A 22,262-nucleotide genomic window follows, 5' to 3' on the forward strand; every position below is an offset into this window, starting at 1 on the left:
GGAGAAGTCTAAGAGGCTGAATAACCATGTGGTGGGGGGCAGGGAGAGAGAGAGAGAGAGAGAGAGGCCAAGGAACATTGAGTCAACAGATATCTGAGTGAAGAGGCCACCTTGAAGTGGGTGGATCCTTGTGCCCCAGCTGCTCCAACAAATGCTAAAGATCAGAGATGAACCACCTAGCTAAGCCCTTCTCAAATTCCTGACCCACAAAACTGTGAGCAAAATTAATGGGGTGTTTTTTTAAAATCATATTTTTTATTGTAGAATATAACATATATACATAGAAGTGATACGTTTCCAAGTGCAATTTAGCAAGTAGTTAGAAAATTTCAGAGAATATTATAGGTTACAGTCCACGGTTTCAATTATTTCCATATTGTGAAATATAACATATATAGAAAAAGGTAATATCTTTCAAAGTATGATTTAATGATTTAAGAAGTAGTTATATAGGAAATTTCCAAAGTTTTTATGAGTTATCAGTTATTTCCTTATTGTGAAATATAACACATATACAAAAAGATAATAGCTTTCTAATTACAATTTAACAAGTAGCTATAGAACAAATTTCAGATGATCCTCTGGGTTACAGTTCCACCTTTCAATTCTTTCCTTCTAGCTATTCTAGTACTTTAGCAACTAAGAAAAAGAAAATTATATAGAGATTCAGTATTCATAATCCTTTGTTAAATTCCATCTTGTCTGTTGCTACTGCTTCCTCTAGTTTAATCACTTTCCTGGTATTCAGGGATGTCTAGCCAGTGACCACCCTAACCTGTTCATGTTGAAAAGGGGTGTCAATTTATGAGAATGGGGTGTTTTTAAGACGGTAAGTTTGGGAGGGGTTTTCCGTGTAACAAGAGATAACTGAATGACATTATACTCGTGATTTATTGTATCATGTCCTCTACTGTTGGTAGGCAGATTAGCTCAAGACAACCTTGGGCTCCTAGGTCACAGGGACTACCATGGGAAGGGGGAGGAAATGGAGGACATGTTGTGATATGTACACATTTCACCTTTTAAAAAAATTTAACCAAGAATTTGTCTAGCATTCATTTCATATTTTAAAACATTTCAGTCTTTTCCCTATTATACAAGTAATGCATGATCAATACAGAAAATTAGGAATAAATATAAACAAAAATTAAAACAAAAATTAGTTAAAAAAAAAAACATGTTCCTTCCACTCATCATTAACCATTGTTAATGTGGAATACAATGTTCAAGGCATTTTTCTGTTCAATATATGTAAATATGTTGGATTACACTTATGTGATTAGCAGAGGAAGTGTGGCATAATAATGAAGACCAAGGCTCTAAAGCCAAATTGTTCAGGTTCAAGTTCCAGCACACTACCACTACCACCAGCACCACCACCCCTCCTACTTCTTATTAGCTGGCCTTTGCCAAATTTAACTTCCCTGGGCCTTATTGTATCTTCATATGTGAATGATACTTGTACCTACCTGCCTAATAGGGTTGTGAGGATATGAGGATATTTAATCATCAGACCTAAGCTTTTTAAAAAAAAATTAGAATGTTCCTGGCACATAGTAATGCACAAAATAAATATTTATTAAATAAAATAATTACATGGAAAATCAAATAATAAGAAACATGGTATTTTGAAACACTCAAGACTCTCTCATCAATCAATAAACATTTATGGTATTAATGTTCCCCATCTTTAGACATTTATGTCATTCCACTTTTTGCTTATAATGCATTTTAACTTTTATTATAGAATTTTCAGTCATACAAAGGCAAATCAAATAGTGCAATGAACTCTCATATTCCCATCACCTAGGTCCAATAATTATGGACACATAGCCATTATTTATATTGTATTTAAAATATATATTTAAAACCATCAATTCTGATAAAACCAAATAGTGGCCACGTCTTAAAGTTTAGGAGCCTGCATATCTTACAGAAACAATATTAGGTATTTGTGTTTACATTAGAATGACAGACCTTACTCTGCCTTTAGGATACTAGCTTTTATCTGATGCCAAAAGTTAAAAAGATCATTGCCCCTGCTTCAACTCCAGTGACCGCCCTCCATTATATCTTGTTTGCTTCTGACATATATGGGAAGAAAATGGAATAATTTAGGAGATGCCAGTGAAATAGAACACTATATTCCTAAATATAGTGCAATTTGCAGAACCATTTTAGCCAGCATAATTGAAATCCCCTTGTTCTCCACTGACATATTTTGGAAACCCATATGTTTTCAGTCTGAAATTTCATTCCAAAAATGATAGAAAGCCTCTTGCACACAGTGGAGAGTTACTGAACTGAATTTAAATGGGCAAAGGCTTCAGTGAGCTTAGGAAAGTATGTATGCTCTTCCACATGGATTAATTTCACTATCTCAGACAGTATGGTATACAGGTAGCCAGCACGAAAATTATCATTTCGATAACTTCCATGTGCTACTACATTAGTCTGGAAGCCATCAATTTTGAGATGCTGTTTTCTAGGCAAATGTTTTTCTTTTGGAGTTATGTTAGTATGTTCAGTATCACACAGAAAAATGTTAAAATTATAGGAAGGAAATAAGCTCCCCAAATCATACTATGACTATGAAGTTGTTCTCATGATGCAGAATATAAGCATTTAATATTGCTGTGGGATCTACCAGATTGTGTTACATTAATCCATTTCTTAAAAATATATTTATAGAGCACCTACCTTGTAACAGGCACTGTTCTAAATGTTGGGGATAAATGAGATGCATGCCTCTCCTCCTGCATCCTACCTTCTATGGAGACAGACAGACAATAAGCAAGTGAAAAATAGATATTATATCTGATGGTGGTAAGTGTAATGAAGAAAAATGAAGCAAGATAAAGAAGGTAGGGGGTGCCATAGAGGAAAATGGGTGGTGGTTGTTTTAGGTACAGTGTTCCAGGAAGAGATTAAGAAGATGGTGTCTAAGAAGAGGCTAGAAGGGTGTGAGGAAGTGAGTGAGTGAGCCCTGTAGAAATCTGGGACACAGGGAAAGGCAAGTGCAAATGTCCTGAGGTGGGAGCATACAATGGCATCTTCCAGATAAGGTCTCTGCTTTCATGAAATTTCCCGTTTAGTGTTTTAGACAGACAACCCACAAACAAATGAAAAATGAATAAATAAGATAATATCATGTTGAGGTAAGTGCTGTGAAACATAAATAAAGAAAGTGAATTGTGGGGGAAAGTGATCAGGAGACCTCTTGGAAGGGATGACCCTAAATCTGAAGTTAGGTGCAAAATAATATTTGTAGAATCACCAACTGACTAACCCACAGTGGATTTGAGAACCATTATGTTACCTTTATACTGAATTTGAGAATTTGATCATTATTACTAAGCTATTTTGATATTGGAAAACCTTGTGAGAATTTTTTTTATCTAACAAAATTCAAAGAATTTAACTTTTGAAACTTCATTTTACCCAATACTAATTGCACTTCAGATAAATTGTTAAATGTGCTTTAGAAATATTTCACTTTCATATGGTAAATATGAATGTATGCATCCATGAAATGAAAATAAAAATTCCTTTGTGTATAATGTTGGCTTCGTTATCCAAAGAGGAGAAGAAATTTTATGATGTAACTGGCAAAGCATTTGAGGCTTGTATTCTGCTTTTAAGAGATGCTTGTTAATGCTTGTTGAGTAAATAATTATAACTGATATTTGTTTGAATGCTTGATTTGTACCAGGTGGAGTACTAGGCATTTTACAAACGTTAATTCATTTAGGCCTCACACACCTTCTCAAGGCAGGTAACATTATCTTCATTTGTATGTAGCCTAACAAGAGTTTAATAGAGGATTCTCTCTTAGGTCTATGTGATTTCAAGTCCTGTGTTTCAGTTCACCATCTCAGAATCATGGAAATCTCTAATAAAGTCTCTGTCCCTTCCTGTGATTCCTTCTACACGGTGACCACTGTCCTCCAATTCTACAAATATTTATTTTGCACTCCAAATCTGTTTTCAACCCAAAATATTTAAAAAAAAATAACCCCTGCAACTTTAAAAAACTTTTATTGTGGTAACATATATGTAACAAAAATTGTCATTTTAACCATGTTTAAATATACAATTCAGTGGCATTAATTACATTTATAGTGTTGTGTTACCATCCCCATCATCCATTAACAAATCATTTTCATCACCATAAACAGAAACTCTGTACCTATTAAGCAATAACTCCCCATGCCCCGCTTTGCCCAGCTCTGGTAACCTCTAATTTACTTTCTGTCTCTATGAATTTGCTTATTCTAGATATTTCCTATAAATGCAGTCATACATTATTTGTCCTTTTGCATCTGGCTTATTTCACTTAGCATAATTCTTTCAAGGTTCATTGATGTTGTTGCAAGTATCAGAACTTCTTTCCTTTTTATGGTTGAATAATGTTCCATTGCATGTATATGCCCATTTTGTTTTTCCATTCATCAGTTGATGGACACTTGGGTTGATTCTATCTTTGGCAATTGAGAGTAATGCTGTGATGAACATTGGTTTTCAAATACCTGTTTGAGTCCCTGCTTTCAATTCTTTTGGTTATAAACCAAGAAGTAGGATTGCCAGGTCATACATATGGTAATTCTATGTTAAAGTTTCTGAGGTATCACCAAACTAATTCCACATTGGCTGCACCAATTTACAATCCCACTGTTCTGGTTTGCTAGAGCTACTGTTATGCAAAATACCAGAAACGGATTGTCTTTTATAAAGGGGGTTTATTTGGTTACAAATTTATAGTCCTAAAGCCATAAAAGTGTCCAAACTAAGGCATCAACAAGATTACCTTCACTGAATAACAGCCGATGGCATCCAGAGCACCTCTGTCAGCTGGGAAGGCATATGGCTGGTGTCTGCTGATCCTGGGTTGTGTTTCAGCTCTTCTCTCAGCTCCTCTGTGTCCTTAGCTTAGCATCTCCAAATGTCCTTCCATCTGCATCTCCAAGCGTCAGCAAGTGTCTGGGTCTCCTGGCTTAGCATATCCCAGGGCATTTTCATCTCTTAGCTTCTCAGGAGCAAAGTCTGGACTAGTATCTTAAAGCTTTGGCAGAAGTCTGGGCCTGTGATGGCTCTTTCTAAAGGACTCCAGTAAACTAATCAAGCCCCATGCTGAATGGGTGGGGCCACACCTCCATGGAAATAATCTACTCAAAACTATCACCTCCAATTGGGTGAGTCACATCTCCATGGAAACAACCTAATTCAAATATCCCACAAGATTGGATTAAAAGATCATGACTTTGTGGGGTACATAATATATCCAAACTGGCACACACACTAACAACATGTAAAGGGTTCCAATTTCTCCACATCCTCATCGACACTTGTTATTAATTTTTTTAATTTTGTTTTTGTTTTAACAATAGCCAATCTAGTGGGTATAAAGTGGTATCTCATTGTGGTTTTGATTTGCATTTCCCTGATGACCAATGATGTTGAGCATCTTTTCAGGTGCTAATTGGCCATTTGTATATCTTCATTGGAGAAATGTCTATTCAAGTCCTTTGCCCATTTTTAAATCAGGTTATTTGTCTTTTTACTGTTCAGTTGGAGGATTCATTTATTCTGAATATTAAAGCCTTATGAGATATATAGTTGGCAATTACTTTCTGCCATTTAGTAGGTAGTCTTTTCACTTTCCTGATAATGTCATTTGATGTACAAAAGTTTTTAATTCTGATAAAGTTCCTTTTATCTATTTTTCTTTGGTTGCTTGTGCTTTTGGTGTCATACCTAAGAAATCAATGCCAAATCCAGGGTTTTGAAGATTTCTTCTAAAAGTTTTATAGCTTTAGCTATTACATTTAGGTTCTTGATCCAGTTAGGGTTACTTTTTGTATATGGTGTGAGGTAGGAGGTCTAATTTCATTTTTTTTTTTTGCAAGAGGCTATTTAATTTTCCCAGCACCATTTGTTGAAGAGCCATTCTTTCCCCAATTAATGCATTTGGCACTCTTGCAAAAAATCAGTTGGCCATCAATGTAAGGGTTTATTTATGAACTTTCAATTCTATTCCATTGGTCTATATGTCTATCTTTACACCATTAGTAACTCTTGCAATTTATTCCCTATGATTCTGGTAGTCAGTGTCTGCTCTTGTCAAAATCATGAATTAGGGCAAATTTCTCCTTGAAATAATGCCATTTCTTTTAAGTTGTCAAGCCTTTGGTTCTTGTTATGCACACCAGGCCCTGGCTGCTCATGGGGATCAGCAACATCTCTGAGGTTTGTTAGAAATGTAGCATCCCAGGCCCCACCCCAAACTGCTGGATCGGATTTTGAATATTAACAAGATCCCCAGGGGATCCAAACTTCTATGCTTAATAGCACTGCACTAGGCCATCATCATCATCACTTGGGATCTTTTTGTACCATAATTGCTAAACTGGAAGTTCTTCGGGTGGGGCCCAATAATCTGTGTTTTAAGGAGCCCTTCAGATGATTCTAATACACATACTCTCTGAGGAGTGAGGTCAGTGATACAGTCCTGTTGCAATAGATCAGTGATTCTCAAACCTGTCTGCATGTGAGAATCACCTGGGACGCTTGTCCATAAATTCCTACACCAAGGCTGCCCTCCAGATCAACTGTATCACAGTCTCTGTGGAGTGACACTAGGGTATTGGATGAGTTGATTTGTTTGTTTCTTCCCAATCTCCCCCATGGTTAAGAACCACTGCTATCAAGTTAGAAAATCATTATGTTACAACTCTCAAGAGACTTACTTTTTACTAGGAAATTTGAACTCCCCCAAGAATAGTACCCATAGGACTAGTATAAAAACCTAAGTCACCTTCATTGACTATACAACTAACTGTGGAACCCTCCAGTTTGGCATTGCATCTCTCTGATTCTATTTCCTTCTCTAAAAATACATAAATGGGGATAATAATAACCTCTGTTCTCCTCAGGTCATTGTTGGAATGAACAAAAGAATGCGAAAGTATGTACTTTAAGAAGTTTCAAGTGTTATAAAAATAAAAATGTTCAGTGGTATTGCACTTTCTTGACCAGCTAAGTGAGATGCGGCACAGCTCCAAAGCTGTGCTTCTTAAACTTTACAGTACGTAAGGATCCTCTAGGGACTCTTGTTAAACTGGAGATTCCCATTCAGTAAGCCTAGGGGAGAGACTGAAATTCTGCATTTCCAACAAGCTCTCAGGTGATGGTGGTGATGATGCTCCTCTACTGACAACTCTTTGTGTGATAAGGGGTCAGAAGATACACAGTAACTAGGCCTGTTATTTTGCAGATGCCAATGGGAGGAAGCTTTCCCTTGCCCTGTATTAATGCTTGTAAGTCTGCCCTGAACATTTTTCTACTCCTATAACCCCTATTGCCCTTGTCCCATAGCTCTCATATGCTGGGTAGCCTCTTCTTTCCTGGTAACATATAGTAGAGCATATTTTAATATACATGTGTGAGGCTCCACCTAACTTTCAGCAGGATTTTTTAGAGTTTTGATGTCAATCCTCATATCATAAACAACTATAAGTTGCCTCTCCCAACTGTCTTTCCTCCCTGTATTTCCTTTCACTCCTCTCTTTTTCATTGGCCTGTGGACATTCTTACTAGATCAACTGAGTCCATCAAAGTGAACTCAAATGTACTGAATGAGGTGTGTATTAGTGTTATTTGTAAGGAAGAAGAGTTAAGAAAATGAGAGTGCTGGCTTTTGATGTGTGTTCACAGAAACACACTGGGCTAGGTGATATGAGATTTTGCAGCTGCAGTAGTTCTGTGTTGAGGACTATTACAAAGTTTGAGGTGGTCACCACTGTAACAATCTCCTGCCTGTTCTTAAGCTTTTTCTCACGGCAAAATAATCGAGCGTATCATGGTTTAGCAAAAGAGAGATAAAGCACAGTCCTCCATGATGTTAGAAGGAGAAAACCTAATCTTGTGGCCAACCACACGGATTTGCCATAGTCTTTGGCACTAATGTCATTAAGAAGGGCATAGGGGAGCCGGGAGCACAGCTGCAGCGGAGAAGCCAATGCTGGATGAGCACCCACTGCCCCCCCCCCACACACACCTTCCTCTAGGGTTTCAAGCCCCTTATCCTGTCCGCCCAGAGCCGTCCACCCTGGAGGGCTGCCCGGAGCTCCCTGGGAGCTGCAGGTGGTGAATACTTATTCTGATAGAAGGAAAAGAGTAATTTGTGAGTAAAAAATATGCCTCCCAAGTTCAAGCGCCACCTCAGTGATGATGATGATGTCACTGGTTCTATGAAAAGTGAGAGGAGGAATCTTTTGGAAGATGATTCGGATGAAGAGGAGGACTTTTTTCTAAGGGGACTTTCTTGGACCAAGATTTGGACCTAGAAATGATAAAATTAAGCATGTTCAGAATCAGGTGGATGAAGTTATTGATGTCATGCAACAAAATATTACAGAGGTAATTGAAAGCAAGGAGAGACTAGATAACTACAGGACAAATCAGAAGGCTTATCGGATAATGCAACTGCTTTTAGCAACAGATCCAAACAGCTTCGAAGGCAAATGTGGTGGCGTGGATGCAAAATAAAATCCATCATGGCATTAGTTGCTGTTACTCTTTTGCTAGTGATTATCATTCTTATAGTTGTGAAATATCATACTTAATGTGATGACAGAGATCTCCATTAAATAAGATCTGGGACAATAATAATTTAATCTAAATTTAAATGAAACCCATGTATATAATTTAATTATGTATATAATTTAAATGAAACCCATGTATATAACTTTCAAAACTTCTTTTTCAAGAAACTTAGAGGAAAGTATCACCTCAAATTGGAGCATGGAGAATGTCCAAGTATATTCTTCCCTTTAAAGAAAATGTGATTTTAATAATTTATGTTTAAGGTAAAAATAACCAGCCTCTATTTTGCCCTATTCCAAGTATCTAAATTGAAACTAGATACTTGCCAATTAATTATTTGTGTATTTATTAAAAAACTGATGGTAATATTTCATACTATTATTTTAATGGCATAAGGATTTAAATTATTGCATCAGGGTGGGGGGTCATTGTAGGGGTGAAGGAAGCTATGTAGAACACCAGATCCTTATGCTAAAAGACATACACAACTATTCAGTCAGTATGTGCAAGGATATCATTCTTCTTTCCTTATAGTTACTCTGCAAGCAATTTCCAAATGCTTATAAGTGTAGCAAAAGCTAAACGTAAATTTTGCTGTCTTCAGCTATAACTAAAAACATTCCAGTAATACTGTTTTCAACTGTATAAGGGAATGTATAGTAATTTTTTGGCATTTGGATTATGGAAATTGGAAATATGAACAGTGTAAAAAGTATAGTATGACACCATAAAACTGGAGATAATGAAATTAATGAAGAATGTCATTGGAGTGTTTGAAAATGACCCAAATATAGCTGCAATTAATGATCCAGACTGTTTTCAGTTAACCTCCAATAAGGAGAGACCAGTCATAATGTGAGTAAATGAAATCCACAGGTAACCTATTCCCTAACTTTATTTTGATTAATAGCTTTCTTCTTTTACTTCAGCTAGCCCTTTCACCAGAAGTGCTGAAAGCAGCAAAATCAACTGGTTAAAATGGGATATTTTTGTCTTCCCTTGCTCATCCTCTGGGAGATGCATATTGTGTCAAATCGGTCAACACTAATGAAGAATTAAAAGTCAGGATCCTAGATAATCTATATAAAGGGTGATCAGTAATTAAGTAACCAAATGCTAGGTGGTCATGCTAATCTCAGCCTCTTTTTATAACATAAGATGTGTTATATTGTTAACTTTAAAATGTGCCAACCTCCTTGTGTTGTTAAACAACTCAGAGTAAAAATACATAGTCCACTACTGTATGTGGGGAGGAAGCTTTGTAATAAAATTGGAAATTCTACAGAAACTTGTGTACGTGGACATCTTGAGAATATATATAACTACTACATTTGAAATAAGGTTAGTAGAAAATAGCAGTATTTAAATAGGAAAAAAAATGATCCTATATAGGTTTTATTTCTTAGAAGGTCATTTTAATTCAAAATGTATGAAATCTAGAATCTTTTTTTTTTTTAATTCTACAGGATTAGTGCTAAGAGTCAAAAATGTTCTGTGTAGAATGGGAAGAAATTTGAAGGGAAAAAACCAATTAAGAGATACTCAAGGCACCTGCAAATTATGAAGATCTAAATATGATCGCTAAATTTTATAGTTTGCTAAGAGCATTGAAAACCTCTCTGGTCTCTTCACTCTTTGTAGATGTCAATTAATATAAACAACTTCTGGGCTGCTAATAACCTTTGACAAAATAAGATTAAAACCCAGGAAAATGAGCATTATTAGAATTGCAGTAACTAAAGGTGAACAACAGAAATACAATCAATCCTAATGTATGTCTCTATGTCCTTTATTTGAGATTGTAACTAGACTTATAAATGGTTAATTTTCTATTAGTTGGTGTGGAAATCAGGTTTCTCCATGATATATATTAGTGAAGATGAAGAATATTTCTCAAAAGCAGTTTCAGCCTGAATCCACATTTCTAGTGTTTCTTTGCATAAAGAAAGTATATCACTTTTAAAGAAAGAATTATAAAAAAAAAATAAAGGAAATTATAAAACTACTTTACAAATTTTACTCATAAAAAAAGGAAATTTTATAAATATATATGAAGGACATAGGATTCTCTTGGGCAAATTAGGAAGACACCTCTACTTCTGGGCAGATGTAACTCAGTGAGCGGGTCGTGGACTGGATTTCCACCTCATTCACCTCTTGGCTAGGTGCTTTTGTGCACAGTATGACTACACACTTGTAGGTTTGCCCCTGATGCTGAGTGTTGTATAAGCCTCTTCCTCCAACTGGTATCTTCTTTCTCCTAGGCACTTTTCCCTATTCTCTTCCAATTCTTCTTCTCCTCCTCCCCTCCCCCTCCCCCTCCCCCTCCTCCTCCTTTCCCCTCCCCCTCCTTTCCCTCCCCCTCCCTCTCCTCCTCCTTCTCTTTCCTCCCCTCCTCCCCCTCCTCCTTCTTCTTCCTTTTCTCTTCCTTTTCTCTTCCTTCTCCTCTCTCTCTCTCTCTCCCCCTCTCTCCCCTCCCCCACCTTTCACCCTTAGTCTTCCTAAGTACTTAACCTATTTTTCACAGGAGTGTATAGGAGCCAAGTCCTTTCCTAGGACCATATTGCACAATTCAACAGAGAGAGGCATCACCGACTCTCAAAAGCCAACTCAATACATCAGAACATAGGCGTTACTGATATATATGCACCCAAATAAACAATGTAATCCAAGACAAAGATAAATTACAGTCTTACCAGATGAGTGTGTGTTTGGGTAGTTCTAAGATTCTAACCAGAAAAAAAAAGATTCGAAAAATCCACGCTTTTTTTTTTAAATTTCCATTAGATTTCCACTACTTCATGTTTTAGTGTTTTCACAAAATTGAAATTTTGCTGTTTTCTTTATTCTATTATTAACCCAATGTGCAAATAATACATTCATTTTGCTTTCTTTAAAAAGTATACTGTTACAAAATGTATAGTTTTATTTTAATTTATAATTTGCCTAATTACATCATTATACTTTTATTTATAAGGGGCTTTAACTCCTACTATTTAAATATTCTCTTATAAATTTTTTATTCTGATATCTGCTACTAAATTTTATAGTTAAAATAGCACAAAAAATAGTGGTCGTGTGAATTCTTACTAGAATACATTTTAAAAACTATGGAATAGATTACTTCACTAAACCTATGGTTTCTTATATAAAAGTTGATTCTTTGAACACTATACAGTGAACAGTATAACATCTGGGTGGATAATGTTATACTCTTCAATGTCATTGTCATTCAGGTCTCAGCTTCATTGTAACTTCTTTAGGGAGACCTTCCCTGACCTCTAAAGTTAAACCTCATACTCATCCCACTTTATTCTCTGTAGAGCACTTATTAATTTCTGATTCCATATGGTGGGTTGACCTGTGTAATTCTTTCTGTGGCTATCCCAATATCAAGAGGGAAGTAGACTTGTTTTATTTGTTTATTTTTGTATCCCCAATGCCTAGAACAGTTCCAGGCAAGTTAAGTAGGACCTCAATAAAATTTGTTGAATAAATGAATGAATAAATGATGGAGATATCCAAATAAAAATTAAACTTTCTAATAACAAATATTTAAAAAATAATTGTAAAAAACAAATTAATTTTTTATTCCTTTTATTATACTACAACATATTGACATTCCCTTTAGTAATGGGAGTTTTTTGACCTTGCATCCTTCCTACAAATAACAAATATTTACACACATACACACACATGAACACCCACATACCTACACACATACGTATGTATATTTTATAGCTATGGCTGTTCATAAATGTGTTTCTCTCCACTTGCAGTCATTTTTGTGTGCTTGTTATTATTGTAAGTGGTTATAAATAAGTTTGTGACTGTTATGTCTCTATCACTAGGTTGTAAATTCCTTGTGGGCAGCAAGCAGCTTATAATGAAGAAATTAAAGAAGCCAGAACCATTATATTAAAAACATGATGCTTGCAGATACACTTTTGAATGTTCACCTCAGTGTTCTAATTAAATTCTAATTTCAGTATACATATCTGCTTATCTAAATGCCTTTAGCAATTTGAAATGACTTGCTGAGTATTCTAATTCATCCCATACTGAATGGAAGCATATCAAAATTGTCTGCTATTCAAATGTGCTGTCACAAGCTATAAATAGAACACCACTCTGTCAAAGGTGAATTAATTTTGATAAAGCTATTTGGATAAAAGTTATCCCTCACTTAAATGAAACATGGAGTACCAGGTTTCTTTCTACAACAGCTATGCTGAAAGTGCTGCATTTAATAATAAACTTCTACTTCAGTATATGTCACCATAAATTATTCGGAAAAATAGGAAAACCGTTGTATTCTATTAGCCTCAAGGGATGGCTCATTGATGAATGCAAATAGTTCAGCAAAAGAGGCTAATTGTAAAGAACAAGTAAATATTACGCATACAGTTCTCATCTGCCTACAATTACACAGGTAATGTCTGTATTTAGTTTCTTAAATTCTCATTATAAGACAATTGCGTCTCATCTAGTTCTGTTTAATTGCATTGTTTCTATTGCTAGAATAATAGCACATTCTTTCTTTAAGATGTTGAATGACAAATAAATTTAGATTGTAATCACTTATTATTCTTTCTCTAAGCAAAACCACTCAAGAGTTTCAGACGCAATGAAAAAATCTGATTTCCTCCTAATTATAGCCAAATGAGAGCATTCTAGATAAGTCTATATGTGCTCTATCATTGTCTCCTGAATCTGGTTTATAGTATCTTATCCTTTTTCTGATTCTCACCTTAATGTCAAATTCTACGATGAGTCAAGAATATTAGATAGAACGATCACATAGTGTCCTAGTTTGCTAATGCTGCAGAATGCAAAACACCAGAGATGGATTGGCTTTTATAAAACGGGGATTTATTTTGCTACACAGTTACAGTCTTAAGGCCACAAAGCGTCCAAGGCAACACATCAGCAATCGGGTACCCTCACCGGAGGATGGCCAATGGCCTCCGGAAAACCTCTGTTAGCTAGGAAGGCAGCTGGCATCTGCTCCAAAGCTCCGGCCTCAAAACGGCTTTCTCCCAGGACGTTCCTCTCCAGCAAGCTTGCTTCTCTTCAAAACATCACTCCCAGCTGCACTCTCTTTTCTCCCCCCAAGTTAGCTCATTTATATAGCTCCACTGATCAAGGCCCACCCCCGAATGGGCGGGGCCACGCCTCCATGGGAACATCTCATCTGAATCATCTCCCACAGCTGGGTGGGGCACATTCCAAGCAAATCCAACCAGCACCAAAAACATCTGCCCCACACAAGACCACAAAGATAATGGCATTTGGGGGACACAATACATTCAAACTGGCACATTCCACCCCCTGGAACCCAAAATGACATTATCTTTCCAAATACAAAATACATTCATTTCATCACAGTATCACAAAAACTTAAATCATTTCAATAACAAAAGTGAAGTACAAAATCCCATCAAAATCAATTATAGGCATGGCCAGTCCTAAGGCATAATTTTTCTTTAGCTGTGGATCTGTGAACCTAGAACAAGTTATGTGCTTCCAATATACAAAGGAGAGACATTCATAGGATAAACATTTCCATTGCCATAAGGAGAAACAGTAAGGAAAACAGGGTTAACAGGAGCAAAACAGTTCCTAAAACCCACAGGACAAAGTCCATTAGATTTCAAAGTCCGAGAGTCATTTACAGAACAATGTTGCATCCTTGGGGCTTGAGAGAGCGGGAGCCTAACCCTTCCTAAGGGCCTTTTCGGCAGCCCTTTCCTCTCCAAACACTTAGGTGAGTGCTCCAATATATCCACACATTGGGGAGACCACCTTCTCGGCCCCACCCTCCTCAAACATCGGGGCAGCTCCCGGATTCCCTTCCATCTCCGGGGCACACGCTCAACCCCTTCAGAACAGCGTGGTGGCAGCCAGGCTCTCCCCAATTCCCTGGGAATGTGCTCCACCCTCTTTGGGGCTTGGGGTGGCAGGACATTTCCTGAGCAACGAGGCGGAAGGCCCGCCCTCGACCTCCAGGGCAAACTCACCCTTTCCATGCATGTGGGCTGCTCCGCTCTCCCAGCCCGAGACCTCCTGACTCCAGACCTCAACCTCCATGGCTCTGTCTTTGAAGAGATTTTTCTTTTAATTTTTTCCTTGTCTGTCTCCTCCAGTCCAGACCGGCAATGGCTCTGTCTATAAAGATCTCGCAAAAATTCTGTTGGCTTTGCATGAAGCACACAGGGGTCAAAGCCATCAGACAATAGGATTTTCCACAAATCCTTTCTGCTTAACTCCTTTTCCAATCTTGGCTTGTACTGAAATGGCGGCTGGGTTCCATGTTTGGTTACATCCTCACGTTGGGCTGTAGCTTCTGGGATTCCACTCCCTGGAAGCCTGTAATTTTCCAAGCCATCAACTTCTGGTTTCTTTGAACCCAAGAGTTCAGTTCTAAGTTTATCTCTCTCCGCTCGCATTTTACTATAAGCTGCAAGGAGAAGCCAGGATACGTCCTCCACACGTAGTCTGGAGATCTCCTCAACTAAGTATTCCAAGTTGTTGCTTCCAGATTCTTCCTTCCATCTGACACCAGGACTCAATTTTGCCAAATTCTCTGCCACTTTAAAACAAGGATCGCCTTTCTTCCAGTTTACAACACATTCATCATTTCTGTTCAAGTCCTCATCAGAAGTATCTTTAGAGTCCATATTTCCACAAACAGTCTCTTTAAAGCAGTTTAGGCCTTTTCTATCAAGCTCCTCACAATTCCTCCATTTAAAAAGCCGTTCCAGCATGTTTGGTATTTGCAAACTCAGCAGCAAAAGCACCCCACTTCTCTGGTACCAAAATCTGTCCTAGTTTGCTAATGCTGCAGAATGCAAAACACCAGAGATGGATTGGCTTTTATAAAACGGGGATTTATTTTGCTACACAGTTACAGTCTTAAGGCCACAAAGCGTCCAAGGCAACACATCAGCAATCGGGTACCCTCACCGGAGGATGGCCAATGGCCTCCGGAAAACCTCTGTTAGCTAGGAAGGCAGCTGGCATCTGCTCCAAAGCTCCGGCCTCAAAACGGCTTTCTCCCAGGACGTTCCTCTCCAGCAAGCTTGCTTCTCTTCAAAACATCACTCCCAGCTGCACTCTCTTTTCTCCCCCCAAGTTAGCTCATTTATATAGCTCCACTGATCAAGGCCCACCCCCGAATGGGCGGGGCCACGCCTCCATGGGAACATCTCATCTGAATCATCTCCCACAGCTGGGTGGGGCACATTCCAAGCAAATCCAACCAGCACCAAAAACATCTGCCCCACACAAGACCACAAAGATAATGGCATTTGGGGGACACAATACATTCAAACTGGCACACATAGCTTCTGAGTTATCTTTTAGGTGAAGTCTCATTCACAACTAAGGCTGTGCCTTTTATTTCTGATTCATTTTCAATATGATTCACCTGTTCTTAGCCTTTTGCAAAGTACAGTGTTTTTATTGCTGCTGTAACAAATTACTGCAAACTTGGCAGCTTAAACAACACTAATTTATTATCTTACAGTTCTGGAGGTCAGAAGTCCAACATCAGCCTCACTTGTATAAAGCCAAAGTGTTAGCAGGGCTGTGTTCTTTTCTGGAGGTTGTGGGGATGAATCTGTTTCCTTGCGTTTCCATCTTCTAGAGGTTGCCTGCATTCCTTGGCTTATGGTCTCTTCCTCCAGCTTCAAAGCCAGCAATGGCAAGTCTAGTCCTTCTCTTGGCACATCACTCTGACCCTACTTCTATTTTCACGTCTCTCTCTGACCCCAGCCAGGTAAGGTTCGCTACCTTTAAGGACTCATGTGGTTAGGTTGGTCCCACCTGGATCATCTAGGATAATCTCTCCATTTTATGGTCCTTAACTTTAATCATGCCTGCAAAGTCCTTTTTTGCCATGTAAGGTACATATTCACATGTTCCGAGGATTAGGGGATGGACATTTTGGGGAAGTATTCAGCATACCTAATGTAGTTGTCTGCTTTCTGTGGATGGGGACACTAGAACCCCTAAATCATGACACTAGCTTTAGGAAGTCAAGCATTGTGATCATTACTTATTGATGTTGGAAATCTCAGTGAAGCTTCAATTCCAGCCTGTTTTCTTTTTTCTTCTTTCCTCATTTTTTTTCAATGGTAACTGATAACTGAGCTGCTATTTTTTTTTCTTTTTATAATGGTGATATTTCATTGCAGCACCAAAGAAATCACCAGTTCTGTTGATTTTGTTTAGAAAGACTGAGGGTCTCGTTAAATTTGTATCAATTCAGGACAAAGAATGCTGCTTTTCCTCACTCAGAGGTTCTCCCTCTTACGTCAGGTTTTCCAGGGACACCCAAGAGTTACGGGGGGATCAAGGTTTTATCTGGTGAGAAAGAAGCTCAGATCTCTGGACAACTATTATTAACTAATATTGAGGATAGCAATGATATAGATTAGGGAACTTTTAGAAATTTACATCAAGTATGATTTCTTTAAAATCCATGTTTTGAAAATGTTGCTTGGATAGCTATTTATCCAATATTGGATAGCTATTTAAAATGTAAATGTGATTTATCTATTCTGGCATTCTTTAACAAATGACACTCTTATAATTACCTATTTAGGGAATATCCTTACTGTACCATATTTCACAGTATCTTACTTTTACCCCTCTCTCAAAGGCGTTATGACTTTTGTTCATGAATCTGAATGAAAGGTGTGTAATTTATTTAAAAACATTCTAATAATCCACCCAAAGGAAAAAAGTATTTGTCAATGCCTGTCGAATAACCTTAGAAATCTGTATATATGTGTGCATGTGTAGGTTAAAACAACTTTTTTCTTTAATAAAGCAAAATACTGGAAATTCCCTTAGGTTTTAGAAAATCTGTTTTGAAATGAGAATTATTAGGTTTAATCATTCCTTCTCATTGCCTTTTGTCAAAAAAGGCAATGCCCATGTAGTTGATGTACTGTTGAAATTAAGCTTGTGGATTTACCTGGTTTTTCTTAATGCTGGTATATGTGACAATTCCTACATAAGGTGAAGTTAATGAGTTTCCTAAAATTGTTCCTCTCAATGTCTAGTATAACCAGGGCCTTCAGGAGGTTATCTGGGTGTATTGTGTCTCTTGAGTGAATTCCCTTTAGGTGGGTTTAAGATAGCCATATGGTTATAAACTTGCTAAATGCAGAAAATTTAACTTAGCTTTACTTTTTTTCATTCTTTGGAAAACAATCTTCATTTTGTTGATTAACTTTCATTTAAATGCTTATTTTGTACTGTCTTTATTTGGACTGTGCTTCATTAAGCCTCAATTTCCATTTAATTTTGCTTGTCTTATTGCTAGAGTTCCTGTGTCTCAGTTCACTAATGAAATGTTTTCTAACCTGTGAAAATTCAGAAGAGCTCAAAGACCCATATAAAAGAACATTTCAGGTTTCTAAAAGAAAAATTCAGGTCTTCTGTGGCTATGGTACACTGCACAACATAAACACTGTTCTTACTCCAAATTATAGTCATTTAAGTCTTCCAATTCCCAGTTCCCATATGTTAAATCTCCCTATTTGATAATGACATCAGTTCCAAATGCCTTACTGTTTCTTTTCATATCCTGCCTTGGTGGTTGGTCCTTGTAACCTGATCTTGACATTTCCATATCAAAATTGAAAATATAATTGAGGTTTACTATCATTTACAGAAGATAAATATTAGATGATTTTATATGTATGTTTAGATAAAAGAAGAGGTGACTGCTCAACTACAGGTAAAACTAGGTTTGATTTTTTTTCTTATTTCAAAAGGTGTATAAGTTTAGGTCATGATGTTGTTTAGGGCAACAAAAGTAGAAATAAGAACACAAGACAGAAGGAGTCTGTCAGTCTTGTGCATCTATCTCTTAACATAGCTATAGTGATGGGACTTTACATTTTATCACTACCCAAGACTTGGGCTTCAGTCCCAGCCAAAGGTGCTCTCTCCACCATCTGTGCCCAAATCTCTCTGGCTGACATCCAAACCCAGGTTACAGTTTGTAAGAGATAAGGCATGGCAGACCAACAACCCAGTGGTCACTATTCCCTATCTTCCCCCACTCTCCCCCTGGTCGCAAGTTAGAGTTGCTGTGTAATTCTTGGTTCTAATTTACAGCCTTGGGCCTGGTTATTGGCATCACAGTAATTGCTCTGGATTCCACCTCAACTTAGTTTTTAAGTCCCATGCCCACCCTGCCTGAATGAATTGTTTAAACATACACTATTGCACTCATTCCCCATCCCTACACACACACACACACACACACACACACACACACACACGTGCATACACACACACACACTCGGTCTCAACAATATGGCTCTTGACTCCAGGTCCATTCTGTATAAGTTCAGATTTTTTTCTGCTGTCTCCCAAATAGGCAGCTCTGAAGACCTTGCATTGTTGAACATCCACCAAGCTTTGCAGTTGATCCAACCCAAGTTGTGTCCATACATAACCTTTTTTTTTGACTTTTAGTGGAAACTATATTTTCAATATACTGCATGCTATGCAAAGTCCTGTTCCTCCAGATGCTTACAATCTAATGGTGTGAAACAGACTGGACATAAACAACTCCCTCAACTTTCCAGTGATTGGAAGTGCAAGCAGTATTCCATTTAAAAATGCAATCTGGTGTTCATAAGGTTTGGAGAATATTTTTGATTTGAAGAGCAGACCTTCCATTATTCTAGGTATGCAATGCCAGGCTCATAGGGCATGAAGCTGAAATCCTTGAGAATGTGAGTCACTTTGATGAGCTCCCCATATTCATGTCTAGAATATGTATCTTATTCATATATTCCATAACTTCATTAGTGAGTTTCTTCATATCTCTTGGAAAAACTTGCAGGTCTCTGACTTATTTACAACTCATCAGTTTGAAGTAGAATTTCCTGTACATTGATCACTGTTTAATTTAGGACTTTATGTTTGCCTTAAAAGAGCATTTGAAGAGGAGGTTTTCTTAACAGTTCTTATTAAAATATGCATTTTGTCAATTATTATTTAATAATTATATGATTGTCACACTTGGAACCCCTTTGCCTCTACCTTTCCTGCCACATTTGTAGATTTCCTTGTTCCCTATTTTTAAGAGATCTCTATTTGTTGGATAATATTTTTCTTCAAATATATAATCTTTCACTTTTCTACTTAGTTTTCAATTATTTTCCCTTTGAAATTTGATTTTTTAAAAAATCTGGACACAGGTTCCAATGAAGAGTTAATTAATCGCCAAGATTCATGTGATTTAAAAATAGCACTGCCTTTATTTTTTGAAGGGAGTCTAATTTCTAATAATCATTGGTCACATGATGGGTTTTGTAATTTTACTTCTCATAGGTTACTCTTAAATGTGATGTTCTTAGACTCCATCATCAATTATTTCCTATACCCTTTGCTGTTTTACTGTTATGGACCACAACTAAACAAGTTTTTTAAGCAGCCTTTCCATTTTGATAGTTAGAGAATAAAGTTTTCTCTTTGGGTTATAACATATTTCTACATTTTTGCAATACACTTACAGTGAATAGAAAAGATATTAAGCATAATATCCTAAGGAATAGTTAGACATGTGTCATCACATATAGAATAACACTGGATCACATATAGAATAACACTGGATTAACCATTGGCCAAGTTTCTTTTGGGTTACATATTTTCTCTTCCTGTTTTTGTATTTTTGGTTTCATAATTTTTCTACTCCTAGATTTGTGGACATTTCTAGTTTAGTCCATATTATTAACCATTCAACAACTTTCATCATCATAAAAATGTTGCTTAAGTGTATTTTGCTCATTAACAATTGCTACTTCCTAAATTTAATGAGAAGATTCAGGGAAGAATAGCTGTTGACAGTAATTAATATTCTTGCATGTAGCAGCAACATAGCAATTAATTATTTTTTCAGGGAATTATTTTCACAATTATTTTGTTAATAATTTTATTATTTTTCAACATTATCAGTTTTCTAACATTGGTGTAGATATTAATATATTCAAAACTGAATTAAATCCATTTTCAGTGTCTATTTATGCAGCCTTCTGTTTTTCTTCAAATTGCTTATGTTATTTCCCATATGAAAAATAGATAAGTGTCTCTTTGACTAATTTCCTTTCAAATAAGAACTGTGTATCACTCTTTTCTGACTCTGGGGAAAATGTAATAATTTAAGAAGATACATTATGCCACTGATTGCAATGCATTTTAAAACCAGTTTCAGTTTCATGCTTTCTAATCGGCTAATTGGTGCATCTTAAATTTGGTGATCCTCCATATTTTAATATTTGCCAGTGCCAAGTGTTTGGGTAATCAAGGATGGAGCTAACAACTGTCAGAATCTTTTGACATTGGCATTCTTCCAAAATTCTTAAAGCGAGAGAGAGAGCGAGAGCAAGTGAGAGAGAGAGCCAGTGAAAGAGGGAAGGAGGTAGGGAAATTGAGAGAGAGAGAGAGAGAGAGAGAAGGGAGGGATTACAAGAGAATATGAAAATGAAAGAGACTAAAACAGTTTGTGAGAAGTCACTGGAAAATTTCTTACTAGCTACTTGGCAGGCAATAAGTTTGCCCTTGCCAATGACGATAACCATGCTGACATGTTCAGTCAAGAAATGGGTGTTCATATCAAACAAGATTGAGTTCCTATATTATTACCCCCTTGACAGTCATGATTTTTCTGTCAATCCCCATCACCTTTGCTTCCCAAGATGAAGCTCCTTCCATCCCTCTCCGTGGCATGCCCAAGTTCAATCTTTCCACACTCTGGGTTGTTGCAAACAGTCCTCCTCCTCCTGGCTGTGCCTGAGGTTGAGGGCTGGCATGCAATTCCTGTGAAGGCTTCTGTTGTTTTCTTTGTCTATTACATTTACTATCACTTGCTTTATTTTTACCTCATTTCTTTTTGTTGCCCTCTCATTCATCTCTTATGTTTTATTTCTTGTTTTCTTCTTTTAATCTTTATTGATTTCTTTCTTTATTCCATTATTTAAGCCTAGTCCCCTTCTTTTGTCATTCTTAATGAATTCATTCATTTTCCTTTTTTTCCATTTTTTTTCTACTAATACAGCTTTCTTGTTCTTTCTTTCTCCTCTCATCTTGACTTTAATCTCCATCATTTAAAAAATTATTCCAGGTGGAATATTCCTTAGGTTATGTACACAAATATTGAATACTTTATTTAAGAATCCATTGTCTTATGCTATTTGTATAGATGAACACCCTAAGGTCTGAAACCCGTAAAGTTTTGAATGAGCATTCTTTCTAATTTTATTTTATAGTTTTGGATTTTTTTTTTTTAAATAAAACCATCCTATTAGTTTCGCTCTGAGTATGTGTAGATTACATGTTTTGACATTAATAATATCATTAAAGGCCAAATTTTCTCTTGAGAAAACCTTTACAGTTGAAAAGAACAAAAGTAAAGTTCACTGAATTTATTTCAAATATATTATAATTAAACAGTCAAGAAGCAGTGGCAAATTGAGAGATCTTTAGTAAGAATCAAATCATAAGGGTTCTTTATTGACTGAAATATCAAGTAATTTGGGGGTGGAAAAAATATGTGTGTACTAATTTATTCTTTAATGTGTTGTTGGTAAATAGGAATTATTAGTGATAACATCTGAGGTACCTAAAATATC

General features: G+C 36.8%; 1 protein-coding gene and 1 pseudogene across 1 annotated transcript in view; both read left to right on the plus strand.

The window, feature by feature from the left end:
* The window catches only part of IL1RAPL1 (interleukin 1 receptor accessory protein like 1), a 1,449,662-nt gene that overhangs the window by 894,414 nt on the left and 532,986 nt on the right, over positions 1-22,262 (plus strand). The window lies entirely within an intron of this gene.
* On the plus strand, positions 8,182-8,624 carry LOC119522903 (annotated as a pseudogene).

Source organism: Choloepus didactylus, chromosome X (assembly GCF_015220235.1).
Source record: "Choloepus didactylus isolate mChoDid1 chromosome X, mChoDid1.pri, whole genome shotgun sequence".
NCBI lineage: Eukaryota > Metazoa > Chordata > Mammalia > Pilosa > Megalonychidae > Choloepus > Choloepus didactylus.